This window comes from Oncorhynchus mykiss, chromosome 9 (genome assembly GCF_013265735.2).
Source record: "Oncorhynchus mykiss isolate Arlee chromosome 9, USDA_OmykA_1.1, whole genome shotgun sequence".
Lineage (NCBI taxonomy): Eukaryota > Metazoa > Chordata > Actinopteri > Salmoniformes > Salmonidae > Oncorhynchus > Oncorhynchus mykiss.
The window spans coordinates 31,091,903-31,105,281 of NC_048573.1; positions in this window are offsets into that span (position 1 = coordinate 31,091,903).

The window sequence follows — 13,379 nt, forward strand, 5'->3', positions numbered from 1 at the left end:
CGACTCTACTACGTCTCTATACTGACGCTTAGCTTGTTTGATTGCCTTGCGGAAGGAAAAGCGACACTGTTTTATATTCAGTTATGTTTCCGGTCACCTTGCACTGATTAAAAGCAATGGTTTGCGCTTTCAGTTTCACACGAATGCTGCCATCAATCCAAGGTTTCTGGTTCGGGAATATTTTAAATCGTTGGTATGGGTACGACATTGTCAATGCACTTTCTAATGAACTCGCTCACCGAATCAGCGTATTCGTCAATGTTGTTGTTGGACACAATGCGGAACATATCCCCATCTACGTGATCGAAGCAGTCTTGAAGCGTGGAATCAGATTGGTCGGACCAGCGTTGAACAGACCTGAGAGCGGGAGCTTGGTCGTGGTCAGCTTTTCCGAAAGGAGGGTGGGGGAGGGCCTTATATGCGTTGCGGAAGTTAGAATAACAATGATCTAGGGTTTTACCAGCCCTGGTTGCGCAATCAATATGCTGATACAATTTAGGGAGTCTTGTTTTCAGATTAGCCTTTTTAAAATCCCCAGCTACAATGAATGCAGCCTCAGGATATGTGGTTTCCAGTTTGTGAGTCAAATAAAGTTTGTTCATGGCCATCGATGTGTCTGCCTGGGGGGGAATATATACGGCTGTGATTATAATCGAAGAGAATTCCCTTGGTAGATAATGCCGTCGACATTTGATTGTGAGGAATTCTAAGTCAGGTGAACAGAAGGACTTGAGTTCCTGTATGTTGTTATGATCACATCACGTCTCGTTAATCATAAGGCATACACAGCCGCCCCCTTGTGATTCCATGTGTTATTTCATAGTTGTGATGTCTACTACAGAATTAGATATTAGATATGTCAGATGAGATGACGCTGGAGAAACGAAGCAGGTACAGGGAGTAAAACATATAATAAAGACGGACATGGAATGAGACAGGAACAGCGTCAGCAAACTAACGCTAAAGACAAAAACAATACAATGCAATACAGCAGCGGGGAACAGAGCTGGGGAACTGACAAATATAGGGGAGGAAATTAACAGGTTATAAGTGAGTCCTGTTGAGTCCAATAACGCTGATGCGCGTGAGGGGGGAAGGCAGGTGTGCGTGATGGATGTCAGGAGTGCGTGATGCAGGGCAACCTGGCGCACTCAAGCACCAGGCGGAGGGAAGAGTGGGAGCAGACGTGACAAGATATTACTCAACACAAGTGAGACTCATTTTGCCTATGGTAGATCTACAGTATGTAAAATTAAACAAAATTCAATGACGTTACTCTCCGCCAATAATTACATTTAGAGGATTGGAGGACTCTAAATGAATATCTAAGGGACATTTTCCATTAGATATTCTCACAGATCCTAAGGGGCTTTTATATTATTCTAAATTAGTTCATAAAAATCATTGCTTTGTTTAAAAAGTAACAATATTTTGGAGATTTCGTTTTCATTTAATACCCTTTTATGGAGGTGGTCCCTGTACAGGGACCGCTCAGCGGAAATTTCAGAGCGCCACCTATAGTACTTTACTTAGTACTCGTTAAATCTCAAACTTTCATACAAATACACATGCAAGGTACTGAATTAAAGCTACACTCGTTGTGAATCTAGCCACCAAGTCAGATTTGTAAAATGCTTTTCGGCGAAAGCATGAGAAGCTATTATCTGATAGCATGCACCCCCCAAAATACCAGCACGACACGTAAACAACAGATTTTGCGGTAGCCGGCGCTACCCAAAACGCAGAAATAAAATATAAAACATTCATTACCTTGGACGAGCTTCTTTGTTGGCACTCCTATATGTCCCATAAACATCACAATTGGGTCTTTTTCCCAATTAAATCCGTCATTGTATACCCAAAATGTCATTTGCTGAAGGCCAGTCTGATGCTGCAAAAAGTCAATTTACAAGACGCAACGTCACTTTTTAAAATTACAAAAGTCGCCTATAAACTTTTACAAATCACTTCAAACAACGTTTCTAAACCAACTTTAGGTATTAAACGTTAATGATGTATCAAATTGATCACGGGGCGATCTGTATTTGATAGCAGTCTGGAAAACATCGTCCATTTTTTCAGTTTCACAACATACTGTGGTGCGCCTCAAGAAGGGAGGGGTCTATTCGTGTTGTAACCAAGGATAAATTAGTCTGATATTGATAGCAATGGTGACATCGTGTGGAAGCTGTAGGCATTTACAGGGGACTCGCATATATTTTCTCTCGTCTTAAACAGTTCATTGAATGGCGGACGAATATTTTGTTTTTGTTTTTGGTAAACAGTTTTACCAGGGATCTTTACTCCTAAACACGTTCTGTTATAGCCACAGACCCGATTTAACCAGTTTTAGAAACTTCAGAGTGTTTTCTATCCACACATACTTATCATATGCATATACTATATTCCTGGCATGAGTAGCAGGACTTTGAAATGTTGCGCGATTTTTAACAAAAAGCTGCGAAAATTCACATCATCCATAACAGGTTCATTTAACCTAGAGTGTGCGAGAAAAAAGCAATTCTTGGACATGGGGTGAGACATTCTGTAACGGCTTTCTTCCTGGGAAAGCGAGGACCAAAACCGAAAACAGTCCTATCTGGTGCATAGACACAAAGACAGGAAACAATCACCCACAACCCCCCAACACAAAACAAGCTACCTAAATATGGTTCCCAATCAGAGACAATGACTAACACCTGCCTCTGATTGAGAACCATATCAGGCCAACCACAGAAACAGACAAACTAGACACACAACATAGAATGCCTACCCAGCTCACGTCCTGACCAACACTAAAACAAGGAAAACACACAAGAACTATGGTCAGAACGTGACACATTCTGACTAATTTGTAAATAAAGCCAGTACAACGTGGCGTCGGGAGTAGGCTATTGGATTGGAGGATTCTAAATTGTTTGCCTTCATTATACATTACTCAACACTAGTGAGACTTATTTCGCCTATGGTAGGCACACAGTATATCGCTAAAAAATTGTTTTCAATGACGTGACTCTCCGCCAATAATTACATTTAGAGGATTGCAGGATTAATATCTAACAGGCATTTTCTGTTATATATTCTCACAGACCCTAAGGGGCTTTGATATAATCCTAAATGAATTAATAATAATTATCCCTTTGTTTAAAAAGTAACAATATTTTGGAGGTTTGGTTGTCATTTAACCTAGAGTGATTTAGAAAAAGTCAAAGAAGCAGACATCAATTGCTTATATTCAGTCAACACATCTCTCAAGAAAATCATGGCATATTTGAACAAGTCATTCGTTATGGATATTTTTAAAGAGTATTTCTATCATTATTTTATTAACGAAAGCATAATGATACTGATGAAGAAATACAGTACTGTACAGTATCTGCTTTTAAATATGGACATTAAAGCATTTTGAGGATGTTTGTTTTTTAGGCTACTATGCAGTCTGACAAGTAAACATAGCATACAGTCCATACTGTAGTAAACATAGGAAATGGCCTAATTCCTTATATAAGGGAGAGCAGGCCATGTCCAGACTTTCTCGGTGACCTCAAGTACTCATCAACTCTGTCTTTAATGCTTTTTCGGGTTGAATCAGTCATGGACGGAAACTTCTGAGACACCGTATTAATGATGACCACCCGGAGGTTCACTGGTAAGCCTGGCATGGATTATGACTCCATCTCCTTCCTCGCCCTTTTCAACACGTCATTCTCCACCTGACTCTTCACCAATGCCCTCTGACTCTCCGCTAATGAGGAGTGGCTCTCCGCCAGTACCGCCTGGCTCTGGACCAATGCATCAGCTGTCGCCCGTGTCTCAGCCCTCAGAGAATGTTTCTCTTTCTGATGGTCTGCCTTCAATGACTTGATCTCGGTCTTGAAAGTTTTAATCTCACCCATGAGCACCTTCATCAGATGAGCAGAGTGGTACCGCCCTGAGCCCCCATCTATTACAGTGGCCTATGATAGAAACAGTAGATAAATTAAGAATCAAAAGTGGCTCCAACACACACATGCTGTACACATTTTAAGAATCGAGCAAAACTAACTGCTTTCTTGGCAACCTAAGCATTTTTTCGGTACAGTCTGTTGTCCAGCCCTTTGTCCACTGATCTCCACGGATGGTTGTCGGCATGATTGTAAGCTCTGGAAAAACACATTCACGTTTTTAGTACACAATTATTGAGTTTATTATACAGTGTGCCTACACATTGATAGGCTATATACCTTCTCTTTTCTATATAAAATAATCTGAAACCAAAAACCTTTAGTTTTGGCTATCCTCTCAGCTCCAGCTCATTTTCAAGTCCTCTGGTGGTTACAGTCCTAAACCTGGAACGGTTAGCACCATAGAAAGAAGATGGTTTGATTAAAACAAAGTCCATTTTGTCTGTTCTATTTGGTCGCAATGCGATCTTTTTTTATTAACATCTTGTTTTTGAATGGTGACTGTTAAGGGTGGAGTTTTGGGCGGGGTAAGGAAAGGTGTGACTTTCAGGTTTCAATAGGCTATAAATATACAGCAGACTGCCGATTGTCCTCACTTTGATTATATTGTAGCACCATGACCAGGATCTCTATTCATTTAAGTGAGCAGATTAGGGAGGAAAGGAAAATCTACTGTCCATCACTACTGCAAGTAAAAATAAAGCTTCTTGTTTACATTATTTATTGTGTCACACATTTGTATCTACCGTTCCAATTACTTTTAGAGTTTCTTTAAATTATGGTTTTATGTAGGATGCTACATTTTTGACCAGTTGCAATAGCAAGTAGGCCTAATAAAACCTCATAGCCTACCTCAGCCAGTTAAGTTATTTTATATAGGTCTAGGCCCCGAAGACTCCAATTAAGCCCTCTTGTTGTTTGTAAACCACACATGCATAGATAATTCGTTCACCTACTCTGCGTCACAAAGAAATGGCAGTTGGAACCTAAAATCTCAAATTTAGATTCATCAGACCAAAGGACAGATTTTCACCGGTCTAAGGTACATTGCTCGTGTTTCTTGGCCCAAGCAAGTCTCTTCTTATTATTGATGTCCTTTCGTTGTGTTTTCTTTGCAGCAATTCGACCATGAAGGCCTGGTTCACGCAGTCTCCTGTGAAGAGTCGATGTTGAGATGTGTCTGTTACTTGAACTCTGTGAAGCATTTATTTGACCTGCAATTTCTGAGGCTGGTAACTCTAATGAACTTATCCTCTGCAGTAGTGATATCCCTAGATCTTCCTTTCCTGTGGCGGTCCTCATGAAAGCCAGTTTCATCATACAATAATCACGCTGGCACTATGCACAAAGATAGGGGTCAGAATGATGAAAATGTCCCATCCTTACCATTCATTGATTTCCAACACCATGGACATCTACCTTTCTTGGGATATGTCCTACAAACTGAGTAGACCATTAGTTCAGTATCCTTAGCCCTAAGATTGGGTTTTGGGTCCTCATAATCAGATATGTAATCAGGAATGGAAATAGGTGTGGAAAATGATGCACTTAAAAATATATCATCATTATTCTCATCATCACTCTCAAGAGTCAGCATGAACATCAAGCAATGGCATAGTGAGGGCAGTATCCAGCACTTTACAACAAAGCATTTTAACCCAGACAATAAAAATAGCACTGCAAAAAAGATTACAAGGCCATTAATGAGCCAATGGAAAACTTGCTTCCATAACACCAAATAATGATTGAACCCATCCAAACGGATTCCAATCGTTGTCTGGTTGGGTTTCTTTTGCAAGATCGCCGCTGAGCTCTTTCAGGTGTTCCACTACAATAGTCAAGTTACCCTCACCCTGGGGCATGAATGTACAGCAATGTTCACCTATCAGCAGTATTGAGTAGCTTGGATGAATAAGGTACCCAAAGTAAACGGCCTGCTCCTCAGTCTCAGTTGCTAATATATGCATATTATTATTATTATTGGATAGAAAACACTCTGAAGTTTCTAAAACTGTTTGAATGATGTCTGTGAGTATAACAGAACTCATATGGCAGGCAAAAACCTGAGGACACTTCAAAACAGGAAGTGAGAAATCTGCGGTTGGTATGTACTCAACACAGTTCCCATTGACATCCCCTTGAGATATTAATGAAGATTCACGTCCTAGGGCTTCCACTAGATGTCAAGTGTCTATAGAAATTTGAATGCGGCTTCTACTGCGTTGTGGGACTGAATGACAGCAGGATGAATCAGGTGTCTGGCAGTCAGCCATTTTCTGGTCACGCACATTTCACATGATAGCGACCTGCGTTCCATGGCTCCTGAAGACACAAAGGAATACTCCGGTTGGAACTTTATTGAAGATTAACGATAAAAACATCCTAATGATTCATTCTGTACTTAGTTTTAAATGTTTCTTCGACCAGTAATATAACTTTTTAACGTTTTTGTCCGACGTAACGCTGACCAGAACGAGCGTTTGGATATGTATACCAACAAAAGTAGCTAATTGGACATAAATAACAGACATTATCGAACAAATCAAGCATTTATTGTGGACCTGGGATTCCTTGGAGTGCATTCTGATGAAGATCATCAAAGGTAAGGGAATATTTAGCATGTAATTTATGGTTTTTGTTGACTGCAACATGGCGGCTAATTTGACTTGATTGTTCTAAGCGCCGTCTGAGATTACTGTATGGTTTGCTTTTTCCGGCAAGTTTTTTAAAATCTGACACAGCGGTTGCATTAAGGACAGGTTTATCTATAATTCCATGTGTATAACTTGTATTTAACTTGTATTTACATCTACATTTCTGTTGTTTTGAATTTGGCACCCTGCACTTTCACTGGCTGTTGTCATATCATCCTGTTAACGGGATTGCAGCCCAAAGAGTTAATGGGCTCACTAGGAATGCATGTCCATATATCCAGCTACATCCTATTGGGAAGACTCTGTCATTAACACATGTTGACATTCCCAGATAGGATTCAGCAGACCATGGAATTGAGATATTACTTGGGTTGTGACAATGGTAGGTTCAGAATGGGGTTCTCTAACGGTCGCCCCAGCGTGAGTTTTTTTATGCTCGTGATGTTTGAACGTTCTTTCCATTCCGGCACGTGATTGGTATGCAACAGTACATTTAATCCGCACTGCAGCCTGTTTTTATTTATTTTTATTTATTTTATTTTTATTCAACTTGTCAATTTCAAATTATTTTCTAAAAATAACATTTTGAATTGAGGTGTGTTCCGCCTTATTCATTCACATAAAAGTAGTAATTTTTACTTTTGCGGACCAATTCATTTTTAAGACATTTCTGACCCAGACAAACACTTCCCAATTGTTTGTGCAGTCTCCCGTCCTGCACACACATTTTCCGTCTGTTGCCTGCATCGCAGTCATATTTGTTTTCGTTACCAATAATAACTTTTGAAAATGTGTGCGTTTCTATCAGAGTAAGTTACTTATTATGTTATAATAGTTTCTGCATGTCGTGTCATGTCGTTTATACTGTAGCATAATATTTTTGTGTATATTTCTTATTACCGCGGACACGCGAGGTAACGTTACTCATTTCATAACCTTTATGGTGCTCTACTCAATGCTTAGGGAGCTAGCTACATTCTTCTATTAGCTCTGGAAAGCAATGCTAATTGCGTCAGAGAAGTATTAGCATGTGTTGTATTTTGAAGCTACCCTGGCCTTACGACTCCTAAGTGAAGCAACTGTCTATGGCACAGCGTCTCAGTGCTAGAGGCGTAATTACAGACACCTACACCATAAGTGCCTTATTACATTAAAATAGTTTATGTATGTCGTGTTATACAATTTCTATAGTAGCTCACTGTGTGTATGGAGCAAAATCTATTTCTGTATATTCAGTGAGAGGACAAAGTAATTTGGCGTCACTCTAAAGCGGAAAGGTGGAATAAACGAGTCAGGAGTAGGTTTTCTTGATTGAACACAGTTCTCTATTGAGGGATTTTGGCCAATACAAACACTCCAACACATTTCCTTATAATGTTACTCATTTCAAAACCTTTATGGTGTTATATTTAATCGTGCTTATGTAGCTAGCTACATTATTCCATTAGCTCTGTAAAACAATGCTAATTGCCTCAGAAGCCAATACGGCTTATTGTATTTTGAAGCTACCATGAAAAAAAAATATCTATATCTATTTATACCACTTGGTCGTTTTCTGAGTGCATTCCACAAAGCTGTTTATCATATCCGCCTTATCCACTGCCTCCGTTTTGAGGTTATCGTCTAGCACGCAGTCTGGTTTTTCTCTCCCCCGTCAGGTGGTCCACCTTCCCTATGGCTGACATGGTTGCTGTATGGACAGTGGAGAGGACATGGATGTCTCATTTGTCATGCCACTTTACTGCCAGCTGTTGACCTTTCTTATTTTGTATAATGGGTCATTTAGGATGGCAGTAGCATTGTTGATGAAATTCAGTCATCGTAGCAGAACAGTCTTGGGAAAAGAGGTTGGCAAAGAAGGGAGTTGCAAACATAGGATCTGTGCACCAGAATTCTCGTAGGGAGTTATTCTTTACTATCCCCATGAGAAGGACTGTCAGAAGGAATACAATTCACTAAGTGTGGTTGACCCCCTATTCCTGGTTTTCTCTTCTCCTGTAGCTCCAAGGCATAGCGATTGGTCTCCTCTACTATGTCTCCCACCAGCTCCTCTGTCAGAAACAACTTGAAGCACTCTGCCTCAGATGTAAATGGCAAGGGGCGATGCACTCCAGACTGGGACTCATCAAAGCAAACAGCAGGGCCAGGAGGGGTGAAATGGCTGGCAGCCTTCCAGCTACCACAGAACTCCTGTACTTCATCCACTGTCATTCTGCCTCCATCACAACCAGCATCTTCAAAGGGAACTGGGACTTTGTCAGTGGACATGGGGTCCTCAGATTCAGGTCTCTCAATGGCTGGGGGTCAGCTCCTCACTGTCACTGTCAGAATCTGATTCCTGACTTTCAGTCAGAATGTGATTCCTGACTCTCAGTCAGAATCTGATTCCTGACTTTCAGACTCATTGTCAGAATTTTAAAACATCTCCAGAATTTCTGCATTTGTGAGAGTTTTCCTTTTGAAAGACATTGCTAATGCTACAGCTTAGCTCACTAGCTAAATATATAAACAATAATACTGAATGGCTCAGAGTGGGAGTGAGAGGTTACGTGATTGACTGCCTGGACGCCCCATTTGTATCAGTAAATCACTATCAGAAAACGTTTTGTGTGGTAGTTATTGCTATATTTACATTTTTTTTCACATGTTTTTGAAGTTCCGGTGATAAATCATGCATTCCGATTCTTGCATAGATTGTAACGGGCACATATTATGTCTGCAAAATACTTTTTTGAAGATTGAACTGATTATGATGAGCTAAGCTAATTCCAGCCATGTGTGGAGCCTTGTTTGTTGACATAAAATGCATTCTGGGTTTCACGTAATCATTTGTCAGACCAAAGATGCTATAAAAAAATTAGGTGAGTAAGGGTTCACACATTTTTTGAGAACTTCAGGAAGTGAATGGTGGGATGTGAACGATGGTAGACAACACAACCCTTCTAGAAAGTGTTTTATTAAACTATTTTGATCAATGGTGAGCTCTCCCGTGATGTGAATAATAATTAACCTCTAGCGTCTAGCCATCCCGGATCCGGGATCGTGAATACAGCCTGAAGCTCATTACCATAACGCAACGTTAACTATTCATGAAAAGCGCAAATGAAATTAAATAAATATGCTAGCTCTCAAGCTTAGCCTTTTGTTAACAACACTGTCATCTCAGATTTTCAAAATAAGCTTCTCAACCATAGGAAAACAATAATTTGTGTAACAGTAACTAGCTAGCGTAGCATTTAGCGTTAGCATTCAGCAGGCAACATTTTCACAAAAACCAGAAAAGCATTCAAATAAAATAATTTACCTTTGAAGAACTTCAGATGTTTTCAATGAGGAGACTCTGTTAGATAGCAAATGTTCAGTTTTTCCTGAAAGATTATTTGTTTAGGAGAAATCGCTCCGTTTAGTGCGTCACGTTTGGCTACCAAAAAAAAACGAAAATCCAGTCATCAAAACGCTGAACTTTTTTCCAAATTAACTCCATAATATCGACTGAAACATGGCAAACGTTGTTTAGAACCAATCCTCAAGGTGTTTTTCACATATCTCTTCGATGATATATCGTTAGTGGAAGTGTGCTTTCTGTCCTGAATCCCAGGAGAAAATGCCCGCAACTGAAGATTACGCACCAATTTAGACAAAGGACACCGGGCGGACCTCTGGAAAATGTAGTCTCTCATGGCCAATCTTCCAATGATATGCCTACAAATACGTCACAATGCTGCAGACATCTTGAAGAAACGAGAGAAAGCGCAGGCTCGTTCCTGGTGCATTCACAGCCATATAAGGAGACATTGGAAAACAGAGCTTCAGAAATTCTGCTCATTTCCTGTTTGAAGTTTCATCTTGGTTTCGCCTGTAGCATGAGTTCTGTGGCACTCACAGATAATATCTTTGCAGTTTTGGAAACGTTAGACTGTTTTCTTTCCAAAGCTGTCAATTACTGTATATGCATAGTTGAGCATCTTTTCGTGACAAAATATTGCGCTTAAAACGGGCACTTTTTTTTTATCCAATAATGAAATAGCGCCCCCATAGACTCAACAGGTTAAAAGTAATCGCTATTAGATTATTCATATTATAGTTTATGTCAGCCGAGAATTATAAAATTAGATCGCTTGTGTTGCGTCAATCTTTCCTCAGTTAGCACTAGGACAAATCTAGCCTACATTTTTCCGGTTTGGATGATTGTGTTATGCTATAGATACTTCTGTGAATATCTGAACATAGTATCCAAAAATAAAATGCTCACATTCTCGACATAACTTTGTAAGGACTGTGTTTGTGTAAATAGTTTCTGAAAAAAATGTGGCCAGCTCAAATGTTTTATTTTTCCTTTATTTAACTAGGCAAGTCAGTTAAGCATGTGAGGAAAATGATAACCCTTGCATTTCAATGAGCTACTGTATAACTAATCTGCTCTGTGTGGAATGTCTTCCTGTCTCCAAATGGAACTAAACAACAAACATGCTTCTGTGTAAAAAAATAAAAAAGTTAACATTTTAGTGTAGGTGTCCTTATAACACATTATAAATGAGTGGTTTGAGCACTGAATGCTGATTGGCTGAAAGCCGTGGTATATCAGAGCGTTTACCACGGGTATAGCAAAACATGTATTTTTACAGCTTTACGTTGGTAACCACTTTATAACAGCAATAAGGCACATTGAGGATTTGTGATATATTGTCAATATACCACCTCTAAGAGCTGTATCCAGGCACACCATGTTGCATTGTGCATTAGGAACAGCCCTTAGCCATGGCATATTGGCCATACACCAGACCCCTTGGGCCTTATTGCTTAATTATAACATTTGTCATAAGCTGTCACTAGTAGATTTACCTAGTTATGAGTAAAGGCATAAAATTAACACAACTAGTTATAACCCACTAGGGTACGACGTGAGCGTCCCACCTGGCCAACATCCAGTGAAATTGCAGAGCGCCAAATTCAAAAACAGAAAAAAAACAAAAAACTAAGTCAGAAATAGCGATAAAATGAATCACTTACCTTTGATGATCTTCATATGGTTGCACTCACAAGACTCCCATTTACTCAATAAATGTTTGTTTTGTTTAATAAAGTCCCTCTTTATAGCTCAAACGCAGTCACAACAGGCAGACAAAAAATCCAAATAGTGTTCGTAAAGTTTGTAGAAACATGTCAAAATTATGTTTATACTCAAGCCTCAGGTTGTTTTTAGCCTAAATAATCGATAATATTTCAACCGGACAATAACGTTGTCAATATAAAAGATAATCAAGTAAGGTGCGCTCTCAGTCGGCGCATGAAAAACCTCTGACACACTATAGGGTCCACTCATTCAGAGTGGTCTTACTCTCTCATTTTTCAGAATACAAGCCTGCTACTCAGGCCCAGAAACTAAGATATGCATATTGTTAGTACATTTGGATAGAAAACACTCTGAAATGTCTAAAACTGTTTGAATGATGTCTGTGAGTATAACAGAACTCATATGACAGGCAAAAACGTGAGAAAAAAATCCAACCAGGAAGTGGGAAATCTGAGGTTTGTAGTTTTTCAACTCTTTGCCTATCCAATATACAGTATAAATTTGGTCCGATTTCACTTCCTACGGTTTCCACTAGATGTCAACAGTCGTTGGAAGCTTGTTTCAGGCTTCTACTGTGAAGGGGGAGAGAATGAGAGCTGTTTCAACCAGAGGTCTGGCAGAGTGCCATGAGCTCAGCCTCGCGCTCGCCCGTGAGAGTTAGCTGCGTTCCATTGCATTTCTAAAGACAAATGAATTCTCCAGTTGAAACATCATTGAAGATTTATGTTAAAAACATCCAAAAGATTGATTCTATACATTGTTTGACATGTTTCTACGAAATGTAATGGAACTTTTTGACTTTTCGTCTGGACCTAGTGCTCGCGCCTCATGAATTTGGATTTGTGAACTAAACGCGCAAACAAAAAGGAAGTATTTGGACATAATTGATGGACTTTATCGAACAAAACAAACATTTATTCTGTAATTGTGATTCCTGGGTGTGCATTCTGATAAAGATGGTGTAACATACTTGTATGTTTGAGGAATTTTAAATATGAGATTTCTGTTGTTTGAATTTGGGCGCCCTGCACTTTCACTCGCTGTTGTGATTTTTATTTTTATTTGTTTACCTTGTGCCTTTAGTTTTTGAGTAAAGTACATTGCTCACTCATTTTGCTCTCCTGCGCCTGACTTCATTCACCAGCTACACTCACCTTCTGACAGAATCACGCATCTAACCATATGGAGTCAGCAGGAGCAGACAACCCCGGATTAGGGGTCGAGGAGCGAGTCCAGCAGCATGCGGCCATGACACAACATCTCGGGATCGCCATGGATCGCATCCTGCAGAATCTGGACAGCTGGGAGAGAAGAGGAGTTCCTCCAGTCCCTCCACCATCACCACCATGGACACCACTACTCACCCCTCTTTCCCCCGGTCCCAGTGGGATTCAGCTCGATCTTCTGAAGGAGTATGATGGGACGGCTGCTGAATTGTCATGGGTTCCTACTCCAGCTGGAGCTCTACCTGGCAGCCGTGCACCCAGCTCCTTCGGGCCGTGAGAGCGTGTCCGCCCTCATCTCCTGTCTCTCAGGGAAAGCCCTGGAGTGGGCCAATGCTGTATGGGAGGAAGGAGAAGCGATGTTGGACCAAGATTTGACCCAGTTTTCGACCACCCGCCTGAGGGTAGAGCGGCGGGTGAGCATCTTGTCCAACTTAGGCCGGGGACGAGGAGAAAACAGGAGTTCTCTCTGGACTTTCGAACC